The sequence below is a fragment of the Cryptomeria japonica genome, chromosome 11 (assembly GCF_030272615.1).
Source record: "Cryptomeria japonica chromosome 11, Sugi_1.0, whole genome shotgun sequence".
NCBI classification, from domain to species: Eukaryota; Viridiplantae; Streptophyta; class Pinopsida; order Cupressales; family Cupressaceae; genus Cryptomeria; species Cryptomeria japonica.
In genome coordinates this window covers 646,176,400-646,183,846 of record NC_081415.1, presented here as the reverse complement: position 1 = coordinate 646,183,846, position 7,447 = coordinate 646,176,400, and positions in this window count along the sequence as shown.

The following is a 7,447-nucleotide window of genomic DNA, read 5'->3' as shown; positions in this document are numbered from 1 at the left end:
TTGCCAACAACTTCAACATGAAACACAACATTGACCTTATAGGAAACAGATAGGTTAGTAGCATAAACCCTAAACCCTAAACATTTAGGTTGATCAATTCAGTCGGTTCAATCCTGACCATTGAACACTTTTGCATTTGAATACAATGGTGTTGAAAAGATCTCAAGACATTCTCCATCATCCTTTCTTCACCGCTTCTTGGAGGAGATAATCCATCATGCATTCTTCACCATTTGCAGGGATTTCGCACATTCCCGAGGTAGATTGGATCAATCCCCTTCATGAAAGATCTTTCACATGCATGAGGCTGACATGTCAACACAATCTGATCTCCATTACAATGCTAACTCATCACACAATGCCATCGGTTGAATCACACAGGCTCGAAACACTTCAACCGAAAACCCTAAGGCTAGGACTACCAATCGGTAGTCATACCATATTAAACTTGATAGAAAACATTCCATATACCGGTTCACTTGGACAAATGTACCACTTCACCTTTTGTACATATACCAGTTCACAACATTATACCGGTTTACTTTGCCAGTTTCTTAACTTCAATAAACCGGTTCACTCTTGAACACATTACCGGTTCACTCCAGCATATTATCAATTCACTCTTCAGCATATTGACATCAATGACAACATAATATCATCATGTCAACATACTCTGCACATATGCCAACAAATACAACACACACCTTGTTAGGTGATACAAGATTCCAAGCTTGTTTACAAACATCAAGTTCTAAATCCTCGTCAATCAGTTCTTCCCCAACTATCTTAGTCAATTCTTCTAAAGCTTCTACTTTGATTAGTGTGACCAGTTCATCAAACATGTCTCCTATATCTGGACTGATCCCCAATACTTGAGGTCAAGTGGACCTAAGGTTCATGAGGAAGAGTCTTCTCAACCCAACTCTACGATTGTGAATAATTTCTCTCCTAAACAGATTCTTGCAGAAGATGATTCAGGATTCCTTGATTTCAATCTTACTTTTGTAGGGGAATACAAAATTCCCCATAGAGAGCCTAAGGTTGAAAAGAAGAAAGAAGAAGAAGAACCTAAAAAGCAATCTAATTTTTCTAGGCCATTGAGTAATAAATTTGTGGTGGCTTCTTAGGTTTAATCTCCCTTAGTTTCTGGTCTAGAGGATTTTGATCCTTCACTTTTTGAAAATCCTCATTCTTCTTTTGAAATGACTAACCTTTATGGTCCTAGTTTTCACATCCTGGCTAGGTGTGGATATAATGGAAATGGATGTGGTTCTCAAGAACAAGGGATTAAGGTTCCCTTGGAAAACATCTTTCGTGATATGACATTTTGGCTTGGTTATAATCCTTTCAAGCGTACTAAAGCCTCTAAGAGACCATCTATTAGTGTTAATGTCATTTCTACTTCTCTCTCAGTAAAATATCCAGAATATATTTACTGTGTTCTTTCTTGTGGACCTTTTCTTGGGATGTTTTTTCTACCAATGATTCCTTAGCTAAATTCTTGAGAGCTTTAGACAACTTTCCTCATTATCGCCATAACTGCAATTTTCCCTATTGTTTAAATGTGAAAGCCTACTTTGGGAAAGAAAGAAATAACAATGAGAAAGTTAAAGAATTTTCTCAATTGAGAGATGCTCCTCAACAAAGCAATCTCCTAATAAATGACACCATTGATATCAAGATGGATCCTTGTGTTGAAGATAAGATCATGAAGATACGGAAATGTCTTGACTAAGAAGAGAAAAAATAGTATGTGGAGTTGTTACATTAATTCCCTGAGATCATTGCTTGGATATATTATGACATGCCTGGCTTAGATCCTAATATTTTCACTCATAGCATTGTCCTAATTCTTGATGTTAAACCTATGAAGCGAAAGATTCATAAGATTCACCATAAAGTGGCATTACTTGTTAAAGCTGAGATTAAAAAATCATTCGATGTTGGGTTCATTCGTCCTATCAATTATTCCCCATGGATTTCAAACATTGTGGTTGTGGCTAAAGCTGAAAACAAGAATAGGATGTGTGCCGATTTTTGAGATCCAAACAAGGCCTCTTTAAAAGATGACTTTCCTCTCCCGAATATCAATATGATAGTGGATTTGGTAGCATGGCATGCTTTACTATTCTTTATGGATGGTTTTTCAGAATATAATCAAATATTCATCAAGCCCCAAGATCAATATTAAATTGGTTTTACCACTCCATGGAGTATGTTTTGTTGGATTGTGATGCCTTTGGATTGAAAAATGTAGGCGCGACCTATCAACATGCTATGACTCTCATCTTCCATGACTATATGCATAAAACCTGAGAAGATTATGTTGATGACATCTTAGACAAATCCATTCATCATACAGATCACATTAAGATCCTTCATCAAATCTTTGAGAGAATTCGTAATTATAACATGCATTTGAATCCCCAAAACTCAATTTTTTTTGTGGATAGTGGCAAACTATTAGGATTCATAGTTTCACATTGTGGCATTGAGGTGGATACAAAGAAGATAGATGTTATTGTTAACATGCAAACTCCTAATAATGTTTCTCAACTAAAAATTTTGCAAGGAAACATCCAAGCTATTCGTAGGTTCATCTCTCAACTTGTGGATCATACCTTTCCCTTCACATAATTGCTTAAAAAGAATATCACTTTCCAATGGAATGAGGATTGTCATCAAGTATTCAAAGAACTAAAGACTTATTTGGAAAATCTTTCCATTCTTCAACCTACTGATCCTACTAAGCCATTCCTTCTATATACCATTGATTCCCGTCAAGCTCTTGCAGCCTTATTGGTGCAATGTGATAAAGATGGAAGAAAATGTCTAGTTTATTACATAAGCTGGACTCTACTCGATTACAAAGTTTGATATTCTACGATAGAAAGATAGTTCCTTGCTTTAGTCTTTGCAACCCAAAAAGTTGAGGCATTATCTCTTGAATGCTGAGATCCATAATATCATTAAATTTGATCCTCTTAAACATATTTTATCCAAAAGTGATATTTCCAGATGCTTAGCTAAGTGGGTTATGATGTTGATTGGGTTTGACCTTAGATTTGTCTCACAAAAGGCAATAAAGGGTCAAGCATTGACTGATCACTTAGTTGATGATCCTTCACCCTTCTCTTTACCTAATCCAGAGTCTTTCCCAATGAACACATTCTTTCCATTGAGCTTGATGAGACTTGGGAACTATACTTTGATGGATCTAAGTGTCATATAGGATCAAGGGAAGGGGTGGTCTCAATAACTCCTAAAAAGAAGACTATTCCTTTATCATATCGTCTCATTTTTTTATGTACCAATAATATTGCTGAATATGAAGCTCTTATAGATAGAATTAAAGTAGCCTTGGTGTTGAATGTGAAATATCTACATATTTATGGAGACTCTCAAGTAATCATAAGACAAGTGATAGGAGTTTATCAAGATAAGCAAGACAAATTATCACAATATAAAGATCTAGCTTTATCCTTGTTACAAAAAAATGATTCCTATACCATGGAGCCAATTCCTAAAAAAGATAATCAACATGTTGATGCAATGGTATGTGTTGCCTCTCTCGTGTCTCTAGAGGACCCCTTGGTAGATCTTAAATACACTATTCACAACCTTACTTCCCCGGCTATTGCTGACAATCCTAGTGATGTGGCATATTCTTGCATTATAAATTCTAATGAATGGTACTCGCATGTTGTGAGATATTTGAGTGATGGTACCTTTCTTGACTTTGTGAATAAGAATACTAGGGCTAGGATTCACAAATTGGCTGCTAGATACATTATCCTTTCTAATGTACTTTATAGGAGGGGTTATAATTGTCTTCTTCTTTGATGCTTAAACAAGGCTGAAGTCCCTATTTCTATTAAAGAGGCACATTCGGGTGCTTGCGAGGGGCAATTTGGGGGTAGGTCTTTAGTTCAAAGATTTCTCTGAATGGGATATTATTAGAAAACCATAGAAAAGGATTCCTTTGTGTTTGTTAAAAGATATCATCAGTGTCAGCAACATAGTGATTTGATCCATACCCCTGCCCAAGAACTTCGATCACAGGTAGTGTCTTGGCCCTTCTCTACATGGGGTTTGGATCTTGTTGGTAAAATATCTCTGGTGTAGGGACACTAGGACATGTGTCTACTTCATTTTGACATGTGTCGACACCATTTTGATTCATGGTTATGCCTAGGAATAGAATGTGTAATGTGTGTGCTTGAAGGCCTATTGATTAGGTCTAGACAGTGTATTAAGCCCTGAGGCTCCCAGATGTGTCAACTTTGTCAAAGGCATTGTATGGGAATTTTATATGTATTTTTGATATTTAGGGGTCTAAAATGTGTGGTATGTTCATTCTTGACCTTTGGTGTGAAGGCAAGACCGCATTGTAGAAAGTTCACAAAAGTTGCATTATTGTCTTGAGCAACTTTTCTTGCAAGATTTTGACATATGGTTACCCCCATGGTTAGTTGGTTTATTGTACACATTGGAAGTATTTGGAGGAGTCCCTTGGCATGATAGAAGTCTGGGGGAACAATGCGAACTGGTTAGAGATGATATTGAATGAATTTCTTGTCTTCAAAGCAAACTGTTATTATAGTTTCCTATAATATTCTTGAGTTTTTTGTTCTTGCATAGTTTACTGTGAATGGTGGGAATGAATTAAGCATTTGGAAAGTTGAAAAAGAGGTTCACCTTCCATTTGGAGTCTATCTGAGGTCTTGAAGCCTTTGGGTTTGGGAGAAACTAAAATTTCTATTCCATTGGCTTGGCAAAACCCTCAAAACTAGGGTTTGGATGCAAATAGTGACACAAATCAACATATCTCTATGGAATTAGTCTAAAACCTAGGAGGATGTTGATTTTATATGTATACTAGATGTTCCTAGTGGTTTGGGAGATAGGAAGTTCCATTTTTGCTCCTTAACATGATGCCTTAGGCTTGACATCGCTCATGTGGCAAGCCTATGCAGTAAGAAAAGAGGGTGGAAACCTTGAACAAAAAATTGAAGGATGGTCAAGCTAGGCATGAGAAGGACCCTTGGAAAAGTGAAGACCCTTGGCAAGTTTTATCCTTTCATTCCTTTGTGACTAGTGAAGCTTTTGAGAGCTTAAATCCTAACCAGTTAGAAGTAGCTAAATAGGGTCAGTACAGTTTGACCATCCATACTCAAAACCCAGATGCAGAAGTTTGGAATCTTGTAGAATGCCCAGAATGGTATTCAAATATCCAAATTTTTTAGGGGTTTGTTCAAGTATGTTTTGAGACAAATCAAGAAAAGTCCAAATAGAGGGCTAATTGCTTGTACCCAATTTCCTAGGTCCAAAAGGGGAAAAGATACAAAGGGCTAGTAAACACCCATCAAAGGGGACAAGATCAGTGAAAATACCATATAAAACTTGTGTAAAAACTCCCATAGTTTTGATTCCACCTAATGAGTAAAGATCTTGTTGCTTGGGGTTTGGGGTTGTTAGGTTTCCTTGGTTGAAGGGTTGGAACCTTAGGGGTAGGAGACCCCTTGTCAATTGTGAGTTGTCCTAAGTGGAGAGATACTTGGGAAGGATTTAGGGAATGCTATTGAAACCTTGAGAAGGTTAAAGACATTGGTCCATTGGATGGTAACAAGTGGAGACCCCTTTTGAGTAAAACCAAGAAAGTGATATAACACCCTAAACCCTTTGCATCAATCTCCTCCTTCCTCTCAAGGACATACTTTCATTATAGTTGCCACTGATTACTTTACAAAGTGGGTGGAATTCATTCCTCTTTGATCCACTACCACTTAAGTAATTTATCAATTCATTTTGCAAAACATCATTTCTCGAACTGGGATACCTTCCGCCTTAGTTTCAGATAATGGAACTCCATTGAAAAATAAGGATGTGAAGAAGTTTCTTGAGAAATATCATATTCAACATAGATTTTATACACCTTATTATCCTCAATCAATGGTCAAGCTGAGTCTTCTAATATGATAATTGAACAAATTATTCGATAGACTGTAAACAAGCATGGTAAGGATTGGCATATTCAATTGACTTATGCTCTGTGGGCTTATCGCACGAGTGTACATGTTGCTATGGGTTATACTCATTATAATATTGTTTATGGTGCTGATGCCATTGTGCCTTTAGAGTTATAAATTCCTTCTTTAAGAGTTTCTCTTAGGGGTATAGTGGATGATGATTCTTATAGAGAGAAAAGAATTCAACAACTTGAGATGCTCGATGAACGGTGTATAAATGCCCTTGAGGATATTCAAGTGTATCATAAAAATTTGCAATGAAGCTAAAATGATAAGGTTATTCAACATTCCTTCTTAGTAGGGGATTTAGTTCTTTATGAGAATCAATGCAACATGAATGCCTTACCTGAGGAGAAAGGGAAATTCAGTCCTAATTGGCTTGAACCATACATTGTTGTGGAGGTCTATGGATCAGGTGCTTACAAGATAGCAGATGTGGAGGGTACACCTCTCAAGGAAACCATTAATTCTATGCACCTTCATAGATACTATGCTTAGTTCTATTCTCTCTCTCTCTCTCTCTCTCTCTCTCTCTCTCTCTCTCTCTCTCTCTCTCTCTCTCTTTCTAGTCTTCTTTTTGATCTATTTCTATATCTTTTCTTTCTTCAAAATTCGGTAATATGTTAGCATGTCTTGATTAAAGCATTTGGGATTAAATGTTGTTATATTGTTTGGTCTACATTACTTCATTCTTGACAATCATGTTTTATTAATTTATTGTTTGTCTTGGATTCTTTTATATTAATTGATTAGATTTACATTTCATATGTGCTAGCATATTATACAATTTCTTATGTGTTAAGTATAATAATATCATGTTGTGTTTAAATAAGAGTTAATTAAATCACATTATTCATACAGTTCTCATGCTTAATACATTCTTATTTTACATCATCAAAGTAGCATTTGATTAAATACTCATTTATATAATTAAATCACACATGTATCAATTTAATCATGAAGCATTGAGAAATCAATCACATGGAAATTCAAATGACATACATGCTCATTACTCAATGTGTTACTTCTAATCTAAGCAATGCATATATTGTTTAAGAATTAAAACTAACATAATCATGAGTGTCATCATATATACATCAATACATCAAAATCATCTCCTATCTCTAGGACTAGTAGCTGGAGGATGGTGGCTAGATGACCCCTCCTAATTTGGCTGTAGGAGTGGCCCCATAGGGGTGTGTCATGATACGGACCATGAGTGACTCCAAAAGGAGCTCCTATGATCCCTCTCCATCATGATACCTTGGTATGTGGATGCCTCTATCTATGACACTGCTAAGTCACACTATGTATGTCGTAATATCTCTCGTAGGACCTCCACCTTCGTCTGAATAGGCACTAATATATTTGGAATAGATTTTCAACTAAGGTTTCCAACAAAGAAGGTATATTGTGGC